Source organism: Lepidothrix coronata, unplaced genomic scaffold, assembly GCF_001604755.1.
Source record: "Lepidothrix coronata isolate B3197 unplaced genomic scaffold, Lepidothrix_coronata-1.0 Scaffold40, whole genome shotgun sequence".
Taxonomy (NCBI): domain Eukaryota; kingdom Metazoa; phylum Chordata; class Aves; order Passeriformes; family Pipridae; genus Lepidothrix; species Lepidothrix coronata.
This window is the reverse complement of record NW_016690220.1, coordinates 3,437,869-3,457,839: the sequence shown is the minus strand read 5'-3', so window position 1 is coordinate 3,457,839 and position 19,971 is coordinate 3,437,869. Positions and strand designations below refer to the sequence as shown.

Here is a 19,971-nt window from a genome sequence, read left to right as displayed (position 1 = left end):
AGAATTTGCACATCATTTAACAGAAGCAAACCAAAGCAGAAACAAACTGGAGTATGCATTCATTGTGCTGGATAGTGTTGTGAGTGAAATAAAGGGAGGAGAACAGCCAATAAATTAACTCAGAAATTAATTAGATTTCTACTAGAAAGCCATCACCTGAGCAATTATCAATATCTGTAGTTGCTGAGAAAGTAGCAGTAACAGCACCCAACACATTAAAAAATCCTGTACATTTTTCTATTTGTACATCTGTCTAAAATATGTTCTCATTCTGCTAAAGTATGAATCATCTTGAAAATCCCGCCATGTGAAACAACTGGCTATGTAATATCTTCTCACCATTTACCTCACTTAAACTACAGAGGATCTAATATAAGGCACCTACTCCAAATTAAATAGCATTTCCCACTGTAATTCTTTAATTCCATGAGGACTGATACCTGAGACACAACTTGAACATCCCTATCAGATACCCATCCGACAGTTTTAAAAATGACAGTGTGGGCATGTGAAGTCACAAACTTGCTTTGTAATTTCCCTTAGAAAACTCAACAGACACCTGCAACATTTGCTGTAGTAAAGGGAAATCACATTTTAGCACTGTATTTCCCTGGAGGGAGAAGTCATGAACATCCCAGAATTCATCACCAGTCTGGTTTTGTAATCCAGTAACACAATAGCCATGAATCCAGTGACACAGAAAATAAAAGATCTGAAACAAACAGCCACCAGTTTTTCAAAGAACTGTGGTGCAGACAGTTTTTAAACACTGCAAAGCATGTTTGTCTGGGAGAAAAGAGTTCCAAAGGCACAGTGGCATGAGTGGAAACTAGAAGAGGGAAAAAGGACACTGGTCAAAGCTATAAACACCCTCATGATCATGTTTCCTCTCCTTTTACTATTGGAAAAAAATTCCACTGAGTGCAAATGCTGCTCAGTAGTTATTTAGTTAGAAAGGCTGATGTCCAGCTTTGGACATCAATGTAAGCTCAAGGGTTTCTAGATCTACCCAAGNTCCATTTCACATCCAACAATTATCACCTAAGTACTTCCCAGGGAAATGAAGAACTAAAATAAATGCTAAGAGATGACAATGGAATGGGATCATATTAACCCCTTAGAAAAGAGTAAAAACATGAGAGTTGCTATTTTGTTTCAAATACATACAGTCTCTTCTCATGGTCTGTTTATCACACCTCTCCTATACCAACAAAAGGCAAGTTGGAACTAACAAATACCCTACAATTCCAATCTAATTAGTATAGCATGTAACAGCACTGCCTAAATTGCATGGGCTGTCTTTTCACAAATTGAATTAAGCCTATTTCTACAGCAAATTACTTTAAATATTAGCATTTTTCCTTTTATATCTCAGCAAATAATCCAAATTTTGTAGCCATATTAAAAACCAGCTACTTACTACACAATTCATCAGCTTTTTTTCAACGGAAGGTGACTTAATAAAGAGTAATGCAAATATTTAAGTATTAGATACACATATATATATACTGCCCTCTGCAGAATGGAATTATACCACCTGGGATGTTCTCTTTCAAGTAAGATCATGTTATTAAAATACATAAAACAGATTTACAAACATTCAACTGCTATCTAGGTACTCACATAACTTGAAGAATACATTCCATCCTTTCCTGAGCTAGGATCATGTTTTATGGAATCACATTATATACATTGAGATTTTCCCACTGTAATTGAAAAGTATTTAGCCAGCAGCTGCATCTTTAAAAACACATCCTGAACTGCTGACCAGTTATGACAACATCAATAAATCTCCCAAACTGGGACGTCTAATGATCAGTAGAATTTAAGAGCTATTACAAGGATTTCAATTAAACTCACAAAACTCACAGATAAGTGAGCAGTAAAGCTTAGTCAGGTTATCAATAATAAAATCAGAATGACAAGTTCAGTTAATGCCTAAAAAGAGAAAATTGGTCTATGCAGAGGAAGCAGGTAGATCCCTTCCAAAGACCACTACTTCTTAAAATCCCATCTCTTTACAAGATTAATACAGGATTAATATCAGTGCAGCTGTATTTTTGTCACTTTAGCTATCCACAAATATTCTGCTTCTACATGACATTACCTTAATGCTAGCTAAGTATAACTTGCCACGTTCTGGGGTTATTTGCTGTTGCAATTTTAGCTTGCATTCATACTTTGTCCCAAGCCAATAAATAAAAAAAATCTTACCTGACTAAAATAACTTTTGCCAGAGCCATTTTGATCTTGCCTGTCCCTACTTGCAATTTCTGCTACCTTTGCAGCTTCTGTTATTAATATATATAACCTCGATTAAGCAATAGAGTTAGGCCACAGGCTTTCTGCTCTCTTCTGCTTTTGTGCTCTCTTAGACTACAGTCTTTATGCTTAGCTTACAGAGTTATGTGGATTTTCCATTTTTCAGAGAATCTATAAAGTAGCAGTTAGTTAATTTGGAGAGAAGAAGGAACAGCAACATACAATGCCAAACTTGTAACTCAAAGGCATAAAAAATAGTTTAGAGCCTAGCCTGAACCAAGAGAGAACAAATTAACAGCCAGAAGGTGGACAGCAAAGACCAGGTAACCAACCTGAAAGAGCAAGAATGCATTCCTGACAGAGAGGATACAGTGACACAAAGTGGAAAGGATATGGCAATAAGGAAAAACTGATAAAATCTCAAAGACTCTATGTCAAAATACACTCACTGATTGTTGCTTTTGAAAAGAAAAATCTACACCAAAAGTAAGAGAAAGACCAAGGGCTGCAAGTGCCCTGAAACACAGCTCAGCACTGCAAAGGGTTAATACCTCCCGGATTATCCATAAAAAACTCCACCCAGTTCTCTCTGCAAAAAAAATAGGAAGCAGTATGTATTGAAAGTAACATGAAAGGAGGCAGGGAGGCAGACTTTAGTGGGAAGTGGAAAAGAGGCATGGTTAAACAGTGAAGCACATGCTCCAGATAACTTCAGGAGGCTCAACGGTAGCTGCAATAAGGCATTACCAACACTTCAGACAAATCTGAAGTAGCTCTGCTGTAAAAGAACATACTGATATAGAACCCATAACTAACTCCTGGCAAACCTAAAAGCACCAGTGCCATTTCTGTGTAGGACTTAAATGGTTGGACTCCCTAGGAGATGAAGCATGCAATGACAGCAATGTAATGCAGAATGTGCCACAGACAGAATATTTCAGAGTGTTGTCAAGAAGCAACTGGATCAAACACAGTCTGATCTCAATACAATGTTTTATCAACATGCTTGATCTTCCCCAGATAGGACATCTTCTTTGACTTGGAGCAGTTTCCACTATTCCCAGAGGAAACACGGGATTTGGACATGTCTCCTGGACTACAGAGCAGGGGCAGTAGCTTGGACTATTTGCCAGGTGCCCAGAACTCAGACATAAATGACTACTGTGTGTATGCATAGCACCCTGGATTTACCACTCAGACGCAGAGGAGACACTCTGGGTGCACAGTGTAAGCTCAGTGAATCCACAGCGTGTGAGATTTGCTACACACACGGAGCTTGCACACATGGCAAGCCTGGCACGACCAGTCTGTCAGAGGCATTGCATGTGCACAGCATTGTGTGTGTGTGTGTGTGTGTGTGTGTGTGTGTGCGCAGGCATGTATCTGGGTGTTAAGCTGCTGGGCAACTGCAGTCCCAGCTGTACTACAGCCAGGCTGGTGGGATATTTACAGGTTCACTGTACATACAACTGACTTGAGAGCAGCAAACCTACCTGTAAATGTCAACACATTCCTGATCCAACAGCCCTGCAGCCAAAATCGTCATGGAGGTGTAGAGAGTAGCAGGTGCCGTTGCAGGAAACAAAGTGACTTCCCTATAAACAAAAATAGGGATGGAGTATTTGTGAAAGGAAATACCAAATTTCTACCCTCTTTCCCTCCATTTCATGAACTTGCTTAAATACATGGTGGCTAAATCTCCTTTAGTTTTGCAAAGGATATCAAGTCTGCAGAAATGTGATGTCACTCGACCTTGCAGTTGAAAATAACAAAGCAGCAAATAATACGGATCATAGTTTAGTCATAAATAAGCTGGTCCAAATGAGTTGGTCCATCTATAGGAACCAGTGCTATGCAATGAGACTGTCCTGAAAAAAAAGATATACTTTCATTAATCCACATAGCTTTCTGTGTAGGCCAATTGCCTCTTTATGGAGCTAATTAGAGCAGAGTACATTAATCCAGGCACTCTCCTTATCTTGCCAGCTGCTCCACTGAGATGCAGAACACACTTGTGTCCTCGCGGCCAGCCACAAGACAATCGCATGAATGTCTGCTATGAAAAATTCATTGTTAATACCCATTCCATAGCTGGCAAGCTCTCATTTGTTACCAGTCCCATCGAGTGACTTCAAAAGATGAAGAAACTGTCCTTGCAAAACTAACAATCTGGCTGCACATTTAAATATGACAAACACAAAGGTGGATGCATTAATTAGATCTTTTCATGGAGATGATGCCTTAGAATTTTTAAGATTTTTAGCTTTTTGTGGATTTTAATGTAGCTGTGTAGTAAATATGGATTTTTAGTATGGCTGTGCAGTTTCTCACATTTTAGAATAGCAGTTGACACTTACCAAACCCTATTCTCACGCTTCATAGCAAATTTGATAAATTCCATAGGCTTATTTAGTGTTCTTCTCAAGGAAAGACTCCAGCAAACACATCCTGTTTAGGACATATGCACCTAGACTGGAACAACAACATATCATTGTAGCCAAAGCAATTTTGAAGGCCCAGAACCTTGGAGAAGCTCCAAAGACAATGTGTGCCGTGAGGATGAAGAAGATGAGGAAGAAAGGGGTCTTGAGACCTCCAACTCAATTCCGGGGAGGCATGTCGGAGGGTAGATCGGGGGAGGATCTAGGGGCAGATAGTTCTTGGATTGGATGGATTAGTACTATAAAATTGTAGAACCCCTGGGCACGGGTGTGCAGCTTTGTACTCCATGCACTAGAAGGCCTTCATTCAAAGAGCTGCTCTTTATCTTCTCTCTACCAACACTGTCTGGACACAATGTTTTTCTCCCATTTTAGGCATCAGAGGCGAAAGCAGAACAAACATCAGGAAAATGAAACTGGCATCCAGGCTACCCAGCTTATAGCAGTGATGCTAGATGAGTGAGTTCAGATACTTTACCAAGGCGTTCACACAAACCATGAGAAAAAGTTCTTTCCTACGTGTCACAATCTCTTCGCTAGTGCTTCTGGAGTGTGAAAGTGCACCGCCCTATTGTGGGGAAAAATCAGGCATTCCTCCTTCATAAAACAGCTGCCAGAATCTTCTCAGAACTGGCCTTCATATTTGATTACACTTCTGGAAAATTATTCTATTTGTATACAGTGAAGGAGGTATAATTCACTTCGGTTTCCATTTGACTCCCAACTTCCATTCAAAAGTGGTCCCTCTGCTAACATCAGTATTGTTTAGTGTTGTTTCAGAAGTCAGATTCTGACCATTTCATGGCTTTGCTATAATGGTCTGTTGTGGTTTAGGAATGGTGTTCTCCAATGCAGTACTCCCATTGAAACCATGTGCTCCTCCCCCCTCCCTCTTCCCCTGCAGGGCGCTGCAGAGGGGAAGCACAAAAAGCAAAGATCACAGGTTGAGATTGATTCACATATCAAAACGCTCACCGCAGAGCCTGCAACCCAAGTGCAGCCACACCACCCCAACTGCAAGAGAGACCTTCCCTCTGGAAAGAGATTACCTTCCCCTCACTCCTGACAATGAGGCAAGGTGGTACAGAATAAACTCTAGGTCCTGGCCATGACCCCTCCTGGCTACTGCAAAAATCAACCCTGTCCCGGCTGGAACCAGAACATGGTCATACTGGGGAAAACTGATTATTCTTAAGTAATAAAACTATAAAGCACAGCAGCATTTGAAGATATTAAATCTTACACTTAAATTTTGTGTTTGTACCTTTTAAAAACTTTGGATAGCACATAGAATTTGAAAGCATCTATTTATTTGTTTTAATTCTCTCCTTGCAATGCCATTTTTCTGATAGTCTTATGAGGATTCGGCTGAATCAAATGTAAGTCTTTTTTTTTTCTAATTTTTTTTCCCCAAAAGGAGCTGGATTCTGTTCTGTAGCCTCATTTGCAGTAATCTGGAGCTGCTATCGGGCTTTTGATCAGACCAAGCCTCACAGATGGGAAAGTTCTACTTTAAAATTCCTCACGTGTTTAGAGATGTCAATAAAGTTCTTTTAAAGTGTCAGAAACAATTGCTCTGTTTGTAGTTCTGCAAATACCAATTACAATGATATCGTCTCCAGTCAGGAGAGGGTATAAAGAAACAACTAAATGAACCCTTCTTATTCCACTTCCTGCTCAGACACTAGATTGCACACAAACACCTAGGCATAGAAAGAGATGCACACATGCACATGCATGTCACCCTGCTTCTTTGGAAGGAATATATTGAAGTATTTGCACTGTGGAATAATGAAGGAAGTATGTAAATACAGCACTCTATTCTTTCAGGAAAAGCTTTCAAAATGCACATACTCCACTCCCCCTAAATTATGGTAGAAGATGGGTCATAATAGCTAATGTAGTAGGCAAGAAGGGAGAATTGAGCACAATTCCCTAAACTCGATAAAATAAGCAATTACTCTTGTTATCTGAATGGCTCTGTCAGTGGAGAAGTTGTCTGTGTCATAACAGAATCTAACAAAGGCTGTTGCCTTTAAGCATCAAAGGCTTTGGCCTTATTATCTTTCTAAGATGTGCATGTATAATAAGTTTTCCAAACAAATGGTGAGGAAGCATCTCTGGCAAAATATAAAATGGTGATAAACTATGTCCAAATGATTAATTCACAGAAATTCTCCATCACACTGCAGCTACATGTGCCCATCTCTTCTGTTATGCCCTTGGAGATTTTCATACTAAACGTATGTGCATATTTTTCATGGCCACTGATATTTGAATTGCAGCCTGCTCCCATGCAGAACATAAAACACTTCAAACTGCATAATGCTGACTAAATTATAAGTTCTCCAGTGGCCTGAGGTAGCAAGGGCCATAATAATGAGTGTGCTTAAGTGGTTTGTGTAGATTTTTTTCCCCTTTAATTTTAATGCCCTGACTTGCTGCTGCCTTTTCTAAAGCCAGGGATTGTCTCATACAATCATAACAACAGGGAAATAGAAACTGCATTATGCTTTGAAAAAATGTAGGATGCAAAGCAGAAGCTTCCATCATCAAGCACAGTGATAGCCAATTCAGCCCTGTCGGTCACAAGGAATAGAAAATGCTTTGGTGACTTCGTCCATACCTGTAATTGTATTTGGACTGTTTCATATACAAAGTCGATTCAGACCACATTTACTGCATACACCAAAAAGCTGTGACCCTTCCAATCACATTCATATTGCACATGCAAAAAGAAAAAAAACCACATCTGAAATCTCATTTGATTAAAACTATAACGAAAGCAGGTAAATGAAGCCTGCAAAAATACCGAGAATTTTATTTATGGCATTACAATAGGTCAAAGTGGACATCTGTATGAGCTGTAATGAACACTTAGTGATTTTGCAATGTTTTCAGTGTTCTGGTATTGGTTATTTTTCTTGGGTTTACTCAAAAGACAAATGGACAAAAATGCTTACATAGCAGCAATGCTCACTTCCATGGTAATTGGAAAAATATACACAAACTGTGCTAATATCCACGGATGTTTACAGTCAGGCAGATAAAAAGAGCCTGGGCACATGTTAACTGTTTCCATCAACTTCCCCCACCTCTAAATAGAGACCATATTTGGCTAGCACATCGAGGAGCAAGGAGCTATTGATTTCACAAACCAGCACAAAGGAAGACAGGCTCCTTGCAAAATCTTTTTCATGTGCCCCTCTTTTGTTCCACAGTGTTTTGGGAAGTTCATTTCTACATTCCCTGCTCTACAGGATTCAGGCAGATGTTTAAACTCACTTCTCACAGGAATCAGAGTGACCCCCATCTGCACCTAACCACTTTATCTAGCCTTAGGTCTGAGGCCTTCTTTGCAGACAACTGCAAACTGATGAAGCTCAAGTTCTCCTATATCCGTATGGCTACACAAATCTTTCTCTGGCAGCAATTCCTGGACCTCTTCCTCACTGTGAAAACACAGACCAATATTCTTTTGTAAGACTTAAACGGAAGGAGTGAATATGACAGACTTCTGCCCTACATCCAGGTTGCTCCAGAATCCTGGTGTAGAGCTCCTGGGTCAGTAAGCAGTAAGGGCAGCTCTGCTGTTGCAGCAGAAAAAGATCTTCAGTGGCTCTGACAACTGTCTACAACAGGTAAGAACTCCTGATGCAACACCAAGAGCTCTCAGGAAGTATCATCTCTTCTCTCTGGCCTCTCTTACACATCTTGCATATTCTCTTTCCATAACTGAGAGAAATGAATACATCTTTCATGTGGCTGTTTAATTCCCCATTGTTTTGGATACTGTTCAGCCATTTTACTTACTCAAAGCAAGTCCAAAGTGAGACATGAAAACTACCTGTTAGTTTTCAGAGAGTACAACCCTACTTGTTACAGTGTCTTGACCCTCTGCAGCTATTTTCTTCACTTTAATTTTATACTTTGTGATTCAGGCATTGGGTTGCAAACATAGATTAAATTTATTTATTTATTTATTTTGTCCTCATATATGAAATAAAAGTATGGTTAATTCACTGAGTCACAGCATGGCTGAGGTTGAAAGAGACCTCAGGAGGTCACCTGGTCCAATGCAGGGCAACCTAAAACTAGCTGCCCATTACCATGGTAAGATGACTGTTGAGTAACTACAAGGACAGAGACTCCACAACCACCTGGCTCTGTCATCTTTGCACCCACCTTTCAAATATTTGTACATACTGATGAGATCCCCTAAGTGGTCCTTTGCTGAACTCTCTCCAGTTTTCATTCTGCCTCACTTTCTGCTCAGCCATTTTATACTTTATCAGCTTCTCCATGAGCATCTCATGGGAGTCATTATCAAAAGCCTTACGGAAGTTGAGGCAGACAATATCCACTGCTGTCCCCTCATCTACTAAGCCAATCATTTCATTGTAAAAGGGTATCAATGTGGTCAAGCATGACTCCCCTGGTGATGACTTACTTGTCCTTCACATGCCTGGAAATTGTTCCCAGGTTTAGTTGCTCCATCACATTCAAAGGGATTAAGATGAGGCTGCGACCGGTCTATAGTTCCTTGGATCCTCCTTCTTGCCCTTCCTGGAGACAAAAGTGACATTTCCTTTCCTCCAGTCCTCAGATACTTCAAGTGACCATGTTGTTCAAAGATTATCAAGAGTGACCTCTCAACGACGTCAGTTCCCTCAGCTCTTATCAGTGCATCCCATCAGAGCCTGTGGACTTATATATGTCCAGTTCGATTAACTATTTTCTAACCTGATCCTCTTCAAGCAAGGATAAACCTTCCTTGCTCCAGACTTTCCCCTTGGTCTCTCAGCCCCCAGATTTCTGAAGATTGGGTCTTACTAGTAAAGAGTGAGGTGAAGATGACATTTCATTCAGTACCTCATCCTCTTCCACGTCATGTATCACCAGGGCTCTTGCCCCATTCAAAAGTAGACATGTATTTTCCCTAGTCTACTTTTGCTATTTATGTACTATGAGAAGTCTACTTGTTACCTTTAACATCCCCAGCTAGATTAAATTCTAGATGGATTTTGGCTTTCCTAACATCATTTCTGCATGCTCAGACAGTTCCTCTTCTTTTTATGTTTGAGTTTTGCCAGGAACTCTTTGTTAATCCATGTAATCATCCTGGCACTTTTGCCTGACTTCCTGCTTCTTGCAGTGGATTGTTCTTGACCTTGGAGGAGGTGGTCCTTGAATATCAGAGCTTTCTTAGGCCCCTTTTCCATCCAGGGCCTTATCCCACAGAGTCTACCTGAACAGATCCCTGAAAAGGCCGAAGTCTACTCTCCTGGAGACATGATCTTGCTTTTTGCCCTCTTTCCTCTTCTTAAGATTCTGAACTCCATCATCTCGTGGCCCCTGAGAACCTCACATCCTCAACCAGCCCTTTCTTGTTTGTAATTATGAGGTCCAGCAGAGCACCTGTCTTCACTGGGTCCTCAATACTCTCCAGGAACCTCCAGGACTGCATATGTCCGTCTGTGTTGTTCCTTCAGCATATATCAGGTGGTTGAAGTTTCCCACGAGGACCACAGCCTATAACATGAGGCTTCTTCTCTCTACAGAAGGCCTTATCCATTTGTTCTTCCTTCTTATGCCTGCGTATGCCATATAGCACACACCTACTACGGCGTCAGCCACATTGGTGCGCTCAGTAATAGACACCCAAAAGCTCTCAGCTGGCTCACTGTCCATCCCCTAGGCAGAGCTCTATATACTCCAGCTGTTCGCTCACATTAAGGTCAACCCCACCACCTTATCTTTGTAGCCTGTATCCCTCCATTGCAGTACTGCAGTCCCATGAATAATCCCACCTTGTCTCTGTGATTCCAACTTCATAGCCCTTCAGCTGCACGCAGGTCTCTCCTTCCTGGTGTTTACTCGCCATGCTGTGTGCATTAATGTGCATGCTCTTCAGAGAGACACCCCAGGAAGCTGACTTCCCAGAAAAGGTCTGAGATTTTTTGATAATGATGCCTTGTAAGCACTTCCTTGCTTATGTACAAATGGTTGAGGTGACCCTGCATAAGCCCTGTTTTGTTTACTTTGTTTACTACCATTCTGACCGCTGTTAATATTAAACAAGGTCCTGAAAGCCCAGTAAACAGGACGATGTTTGATGTCTGAGCAATTATTTTGACTATAAGCATACATGGCTACCCATAAGTAATGACACATATCATTATAATTATTCATGATTTTTGTAGAAAAAAATAGGCAAGGCTTACTCAGCATACCTGATTTGATTTCAAGGGGTATCAAGCATATTTCATAATTTCTTGAAATATCTATCTGCATATTTTGTTACCTTAGGCTGCCTGAATTTCCAATCTTGGCAGGCATAGATAAATCATTCATTTGGTTTGGGCCACTTTTTCATTTTATAATCTGTTCAATACATTGTTTTTACTGGCAAAATTAAATCGGGCATGTATTTTAACACAGGAAAAGTAAACTGGTATGCTGGTTCATCACCTGGATTCATTTGACAGAGATTCTTAAACTGCAAAAAATTTAAAATTATTCTATTCTGATATGTGAAGATCCTTGCTTGCCAAATAAACAAATGGGCAGTGATCTGGCTTCAACCTTTTTGTCTCTTTTTCTGGCATAACTTGTCCCATATTTTAAAGTGCAAACATCTGCAGCACTTCAGACTTCTTCAAGTCAAAGGTGCTTTACTCAGTCCAAGTTGACAGCTAACCTTCAAATAGGCTTTTTGAGGAAAGTGTGATTTTTGATTTGTATGCTTATTCAGAGAACAGTGAGCTGAGAACTCATCTGTGGCTTCAGGCAGATTTTAATTTAAAACTGAAAATACTACTAGTACTACTAAAAGAATAGTCAGCTCTACGGATGGTGTGACACATCCCACATAACACTCTTCTGAGGAAGACATCCCAGTTTTTAAAGCTGAATAAAATGTTTTCTTTATCATACTAAACTTCGCTTATCCACAGAGGTTTTTCAGAGGTTTGAAAATAAAAGTGTGTTTCAGAAAATGTCATTCACAAAACAGTATGTAAAATAGTCAGGTTTCATTACCTTTTAATGAGCAGGTAAGCTTTGTTTAGACCTGCCTTCAGAAGCAGAATATTTATATCACCTTCCTCAGTAAAACAATGCACTGCTTATCTCTTGGGCATTCACATGTGAATTTTGTCAAGATCTATTGCCAAGTTTTCAAGTGTCATTTTTAGGATGAAAGATTCTTAGAGAAGTATCTCACAAACAAACTTTCAAGAGCTGATTGATGTTTGAGGCATCTCGCTGTGAGTAAGACACTGTAGTTGGTTCAAATTAGTTTACAAGATTTCTCATTTTAGCTCATTAAAACACAAATGCTGGATGCTAATGACTTATGGAAGTAAGGTGCTTTTTATGTATCCCTTTGGAACACACCCTGTGTTCCCTAGCTCTCTTAGGACTTAATATGTGATGAAAGGTTCAATTTAGAAAAGGCTAAATTAACAATAAAAAAGGCTTCCAGACAGTACTTCAAAAGGACATGTAACTCATGTCTTTAAAGTTCAATCCCACAGAACTATACAAGTTTTGAGCACCTATCTCCTACAGGTAAACTAAATCTATCCTTTTCTAAATCCAAACCTAATGCTCATCATTATTCTTCAGATAAACACTCATAAAAAAAATCAAAACCACATTTTTCAAGCAAAATGCTGCACAAAATGGTCACTCAAACTGAAAGGATTATTTAACAAGGCCTTGTTTGTGTGGCTTAGCCCCCTTGTTAAGGATTTCCTTTCCCCATAAGAAACAAATACAGCTTTCCTACCACAACCAGCCCTAATGAAACACTTATCAAGAGCAGGAAACAAGCTGATAACTTGGTAATGTGGCCACCTGTCAGTTAGGCACTGGTCCAACGTTACTGATTACACAGAGGCAGCAGAAAAAGCTGCAGTAGAAGCTGTAGGCCACAGTAATCAACTTGTAGTAACTTTCAGGTGTAACTGACATAGAATTAATAAATCAGATGTCTCAGAAGGGAGTAGATTGCTTATGATGCAAAATTTTAGTCTCCCCGTCTTGGAACCTCATCTCTTTGCAAGCTGAAACAAACTGCGGACACACGTTCCCCTTTCTTAAATTACTCTTGCCTTGATGTCATTCATGCTGTGATTTTAAGACTACATAAATAAAATGCCTGTATGTTAACCAAGCACTGGGCAGAAATAGGAGTATAAACTGGTTTCACTTGTGACTCTAAGTAAATGTAAGCATTTTAAGATTTACTTTCTAGCTTCTGTGTAATATCTGGTAAAACCCTCAGCCTGGGTCTATGAGAAACTACCTACAGCCAAACGGAGGACACAAAAGATGGGTACATGCCCAAGTAGTTAGGGACCTCATTCTGCTTGGATTTACAGTAATGCCTCCCACATGTTACAATTACCTAACAGCTCACCAATTTTTATCTAAAAGCCAGCCAGACCATTTCTCTATCCACCAACTCAGCAAATGTACTAGATATAGCTCTTGTGGTTCAAGAGATGCCATTGTCACTATAAAATTTTCCTATTAGCATAGTTGAACACTTTCCACAGCAGTTTTGCCCATCTTAAGGAGCCATTGCTGAAAGACATAAAAAGGAATAACCGCTGATTACAAAAATATTCTATTGTCAGAATTATATACAGCATTTGCTCTTTATGGTTTTTAATTCAGTTTGGAGACCGCAACTTTTCTGATGATGAAGACAGGTCATAGAGCTTTAGTGATGAAAATGAGCACCTTCAATCCCCTTAATTTATTAAGTATTTAAATCTTTGTACTTCTGCAAGGGCTGTCACTTGCATTATTTGTCCTTCTCTCTTTAATGGATAGTTGTAGTTCCCCTACGTTGATCTGAAATCTGACACATTCTTTTCTAATTAAGGACATCTAATGGGGAAGTTACACTTTCCCATGATGCCTACTACAATAAATCCTTCTAATTATTAATGTATCCAGGCAAGTGACATCTCATTATTTTGGGTGACTTCACAAAACCATTTGGCAGGGAATAATGATGACTCAACGCCAAAACTAAATTTGGAAGAAATTAAGCAGATCAGAGATTTTTCACTACCACAAATATTTTTGATTCATATGGATTAAACTAATAGATACTCAAGCGGAGGTTTCAGATCAGTTATACTTCTTTGGGGATGCCAACTGCAATGGAGAACAGCGCTGGTGTGTTTTGAAGCATACATGTGAATATGCTGTTCCTGTCACAGTTCCCTTTCTTGAGCTTTCTAGACCTTATTTCTACAGCAAATATGTAGCCTAATGACTGGAGCAGAGAACGCACAAGGGCAATTTTAGATAATACTTAAAACTTGGTTTGCCAGTCACTCACCAGTGTTATTTTGTGGGTTCTCCTTTCCCGTCCGTAAACAGGGGGGAGCTCAGATCCCCGGCTCTGTTCGGAGAGCTCAGCCGCCACCCCGCGGAGCTGCCGGAGCATCAGCTCACACGCAGCGACCGCCTTACATGGGAGAGGACTGCCAGAAAGGCTTCGAGGCCGGCATTAAGCCGCTGTGTCAGTGCAAGTGGACTCCTCGGACGCCCTCTCCCAGCAAACCTGGGGACTCTGCTCAGGGCACAGCAAAACCAAGACGCTGCAAATGCTTTAGGAGCCTCTCTCACCGCCCAAAGCCACGCTGTCGCTGCCAAGGCAGCCACAGTGACACTTTCCCAGCCTCCTTCCCGCTCCTTGGGGCACAACCCGGGGCAGGAGGTCGCACCGACTTCCCACACTGTATTTTCGGAGACCCAGTGTGTTCGAACAGCCCTTGGCGCTGGAGGGGAGGGCTTCTCCCCTGCTGGGAAATGCCTTGCCTTGAGGCAAGGCGAATCGGAGGGAGAGCCCATTAGCTCCACACCAGTTTGCTGAGGAAAGGGCCACGCGGGCGGCCAGCTACCCCCAGCTATCCCGGCCCGGCCCGGTCCGGTTGTTCCTCATTCCCGCCGGTTTCTGCTGGCACGGACGCACCGCCAAAGCCGGGCCGGCAGCTCCCCCTGGCGGGCGGCCGCCGCCATGGCGCCCTCCCGGCCTGGACGGCCCCGGCGCTGAGGGGGAGCCCCAGTAATCTCACCTCATCTTTGATCATTACTATCAGGGTGCTGCATTGCGCTTCTGCTGAGGGAGCGTTAATTTCTGTGATTGTCAATAGCCATGAATAATTCAAGGCGCTGCCGCGGAGGCTGAGGAGCCCGCGATAAGGGTATCGAGAGATCAGCAGAGCCTCAAACTCTTTGGAAGTGAAGGGGAAAGTGTCCAATTCGATCCCTGGTTCGCCTGTATCAGCTGGCCCCCGCGCAGCAGTTCACATCCTGGCAGCAGTGCACACTCCTGTGCCGGCGGGACGCTGAGGGATGTGGGGGTCCAGCAGCAGACCTCAGGGTGTCCAGTGCTCTGGTCCAGCTCCCTGATCAAGGCTGGGTCAGCTCAGAGGTATGAGCAGCCTGTCCAGGGCTTCATCCCCTCAGGTTTCAAAGTCCTGCAAGACTGGGGAATGCACAGCCCTATGAACAGCCCTATGGACAACCTGCTGCACTGCTTGGCTATCTTTGTGGTGAAAAGCACCCCAGATAGGCAGTCTTGTTTCAAGACTGTGACACTGCCTCCTGTCCTCCCACCCTGCAGCGCTGAGAAGAGCCTGGCTTCGTCTTCTCAACAACCTTGCTTTAGGAATCAGAGGGCTGCTGTCTTCACTAGCTGCATAGCTATCAGAAGGTCCCACAAGGCCCTCTTTCCCCCATGCTAAACAAACCCCATTCCCTCAGCCTCTCCTAACAGGGCAACAGCTCTAGTGCCAAACCATTTTCATGCCCTTGCTGAACTCATCCCAATTTATCCATAGCTTTCCTGCACTGTGGGTCCCCAAACTGGATGCAGTGGGGTCTAACAAATGCTGATCAGAGCGGTATTGTCTCCTCTCATCCTGTGGCTACTACAACCCAGGATGCTGTTGGCCATCTTTGCAGACAGTCTGCACTCCTGTCTTATGTCCACCAGGGTTCCCAAATCCTTTTCCTCAGAGCTGCTGCTACACTGCTCTGCCTGCTCAGGGTTCTTCCTTCCCAGGTGCAGGACTTGGCATTTGTACCTGTTGAATTTTGTAAAGTTTCTGCTGGATTAACCACTGAAATACTTCACTTTCTACTACTCACTGCTACCAGGTAAAGCATGAACTATCACTATCTGAGCTTGACCATCCAACCCATTTTTTTACCCATCTAGTTGTCCACTCATCCAAACTGTGGTATCTCACCTTGTATATAAGAATATCATGAGATATGGTGTTAAAAGCCTTGAAAAAGTCAAGGTGCTGCCCTTGCATCCACAAATCCGGACATTTTATCATAGAAGGCAATCAGGTTGGTCAGGCAGTGGGTAAACTCATGCTGACCTCCACCTTTCATCATGAATCTTGGGAAGGTGCATGATCCAAAGCCTGGGGATGGTGGTGTTCCTGTCTGGGCACTAACACACTTACAAATATTTTTGTAGTGCTTTTACTTTCTCATTTCAACACCTAGAAAATATCAAGAATGTCAAAGAGCAGTTTACCACTGCCGCCAATGTTAATTCTTCCCAGAGCTTCCTGTTGTCACTCTTGGTGGCTGCATAACCAGCTAAGGATGAAACATGACCAGCTATTGGTGAAGGGAAACTGGCAGGAAAGCGATTTACTCAACATCACACAACGTGTGTGTTGTCAAGGCAGGAGCAGAACTTAGGATGTACTTCCTTCTGGTCACATACTTGTCCCCAGATTCACCACATGACAACTATTGCCAAGAACATACTCTTCCATTCAAACCTGTGAGACAAATAAATACTTATTCTATCCAGTGACCTCAGCTTGAGGTTTCATTGCATTCATGTCTAACGCGTATAACAAAAAAGCAACACAATGGTGAATTATTTGGATTGCAACATGCACTTGGCTCTGGTAACTTACAGGGAACATGAGCTCATTGGGGAATGTTAAAAAGCCTGGGATGACAGACTGAAAAAAGCAGGTACATGAACTAAAAAACAGTAAAGCTGGCAAAAATATTTTTATTGGAAATGAAAAGTAAAAATTTCTTGGTTTATGGGAAATTTCTAAATGTGTGTGGTTTTGTTTTGATTTTAGAAATACTACATTTTAACAGAAATGTAGTTATACAGCTCTTATTCATGTTTTAAAACTTTCTGTGCAATTTTTAAGTGCAAAAAGCACAGGACAGTGTCTTTCTCCTCTTATTCCCTTCCTGAATCATCCTTGTTCCACCTAAAAAATTACTGGTGTGTCTTTGCCAGAAGTTTTCTTAAAGGTACAAAACAAAGAATCTAGTTTTTCTGTGTCTGTGTGGAAGTAAACCAGAAGGAACCCCATGTAAAATGGGGAGCCAGACATAGAAGTTGAAAACAGTCTAGCATGGATTCCCAGCCTATCATCAGCTCTACCTTCTGTATTTGCTTTTTCTTTGGCTTTTCCTGATTGTGAAGAAGAAAAAAGTTACAACAGAAAGCCAAGAACACTTTTGTGAAATGGTTGTGCAACTCTTCTTATATTGCACGTTGTCTCCAGGAGAGAAATTAGGAGTTTGTCATGTTGTGCTTATGCACAGTTCTCCCAAATTAATTTAAAATATACACATGTACATAATGGCTAACATATGAGAAGGCTCTTCCTAATTTCCACAGGCTAAATCAGTGGCTTAGTTTTGTTGATATATCTAGCCAGGTCAGGGGTTTCTGGTGGGTTTTTTTTAGTTTTCTTTTATCCTCTTAGTCTCCTCATCTCTTTAAATGAACTGCTCTTTGTGTTGTTTTGATCCAACAGAAAAGAAAGGCATTATAAAACAAGTCTATTATTAACATTTGTAATACTTACCAAATAACTACTCACCAGATTAAAGAGTGGCAGGGGCCTCCAAGGGGTTAAACAGTGGCAGAGTGAATGCCATCAGGGAGATGAGCACCAACAAATTAAAGAGATATCTAAAGCGACATGACAGACTCATTCTGCAGCTCCTTGTCTAAGAACATACCAATGGTCTCCTTGCATATTCCATTTCCAGACTATCTTAGCCCAGATTCTGTTGCAGTTCCCTGCACTAAAATCCAGAGCGGCTTGGATGTGGTGGAGTTACAGCAGTACAAATCAGGTCAGTATTTGGCTTTTTAGTTTAATACACAAATTTACCCGGAAGGTAAAAAGGGGCATTTCTTTTGTTATTACAACTTTTCAGCAAGCATTTTGCAATAAAGTAGTAAACCACTATCATGTTTAAGCAGTGCTATCACAAGCCCCAGCACATATATGAGCTGTCACAGGACACTGCCTAATTCAAGAACACCAATCCCCTCTAAATCGAGCAACAAATTGACACTATTAATGTTAGAAGTCAACATCTTTGTCTGATTATCAAGGATTTCAGGATACTTCAGAAGGTGCACCCCTCTCCAGGCAGAGGAAATGAGGAAGAGCTTGGCTGCAAGTAATTGCTGCTGTGTGGAAAATAGCACCTGGAGCAATTGGCTTCCCTGAGAGCTGGGCCCAGATCTGCTGGCTGGCTGGCTGAATCATATGACTAGTCAGCACGACTTCACAGTCTGTAATCTGAATAAAGCACAGGAAAACACCTGTGGCTACACTAAGGAGATGTATTCCGTTACTGCAGGATTTGCTATCTGTTTCTAAATCTAATAGCTTGTTTCCTAACTGTGCATGTATTTGAATGAATTTGTTTTATTGTACTCATGAATGTGGTGAGTGCCAAGAGTGATGTTAGGTCAGGCTAGGAAATATAGGGTATTGCAGTCTTCAGTATGTACCAGTTCCTTTTCCTCAGAATATTCAGAGCCCACCAAAGTCTCAGCATTTTGAAACAGATCCTTGTCCACTTCATGATGATGTTGTGTTTACTGGCATGCTGATAACACAAAAAAGTGCTGGCAAATTTTAGTTGCAACCTGTTCACTCACTTTGTCCAAGGAATTGGAAGGAAAATCCAAAAGTTTATATATCAGTGATATGTTGCTAAGAAGCAACACAGCATGCCCAGAGAATGGTAACCATGAATGCTGTTGCTGCATAACTAAAATGATGGGAGCTGACAAACCACTATGAAATCCACTTGAAGAGGATGTCCATAAAACACCAAAGGACTAGCAGAGACATAGTATGCACAACACCTGTGGTATAGTCTGAGGGGGACATGCAGATAACAAAATGTCCTTACATGGCATTTGTTGCCATGGGATTTATGGTGCTGAAAAATCTCCGGAGCAGTTAATTAGGGGTGAGATAAGAAAGGGTTTATTTTGCCAAGGCTAAAGATGTTACAAGACGCGCGCCCCTGTGCCCGAGAGGTTACATTTTTATAATACCCTCCATCCAATCCCAGATGTGTCCACTCTGTGGCCTTTACTCTGGTCCGCCTTGGGTCCACCCCCTGAAAATGGGTCTGGGGGCATTTCGGGACCCCCTATTCATCCCATCTTCATCTCCCTCAGAGCACAAAGGGTACATAGTTACCCAGTTTTTGACCATGTTCTGTGGTTTAGGCCCTGCTATGCTGTTCTGCCAACAATCTAGGCCTTACCTTGACAAAAGACTAAACATTTCTACTGGATTCAAGAGTAGGATTGATATAGGGAGCATAGAATGGGGTAAGAGGGTTAAGGAATGTATAAACAAGGGTGCTACAGAGAAAGGGAAAGGGACAAGGGACAAAGGAGGGAGGGTTGCTGCTTTTAAAATCTACTTATAAAACTTATAAGGCTTACCAATATTAGAAAAATAAAAAACCATTAGGGGCTTAAGGCATCATTCCAAGAGATGTTGTATGATAGAGGTGAGTCCATAGGACCTGATAGGATGCACCCCACAAGTACTGAGAGAGCTGTCTGGTGTCACTGCAAAGCCACTTTCAATTATCTTTGAAAGGTTGTGGTGATTTGGCAAGGTTCCTGCAGAATGGAAGAAAGCATGTCATCCCTATCTTCAACAAGGGCAAGAAGGAGGATTCAGGGAAGTGGAACCAATCAGCCTCACCTTGACTGTGGAGAAAGTGAGAGAGAAAAGAATACTGAAAATCATTTCCAGTTGTTTTGACGTGGTGTTTGGGAGTAGTCAGCAGAGATTTACATAGAGGATATCATTTGGCCGTGGTCCTGGACAACCAGCTCTAGGTGGTCTGCTTGAGAATGTAGATGTACTTCAAAGGTCCCTTCCAGTCTCAGCCATTCTGTGATTCTGTGAAA

General features: G+C 41.6%; 1 long non-coding RNA gene across 1 annotated transcript; it reads left to right on the top strand.

Annotated features, from left to right (window-relative positions):
• The first annotated feature begins 14,748 nt into the window (after positions 1-14,748).
• LOC108496504 lies at positions 14,749-18,229 on the top strand. Its single transcript, XR_001874495.1, has 3 exons — positions 14,749-15,162; positions 17,784-17,870; positions 18,136-18,229. It is a non-coding gene; the product is annotated as an uncharacterized LOC108496504 (long non-coding RNA).
• Positions 18,230-19,971: the final 1,742 nt, after the last annotated feature.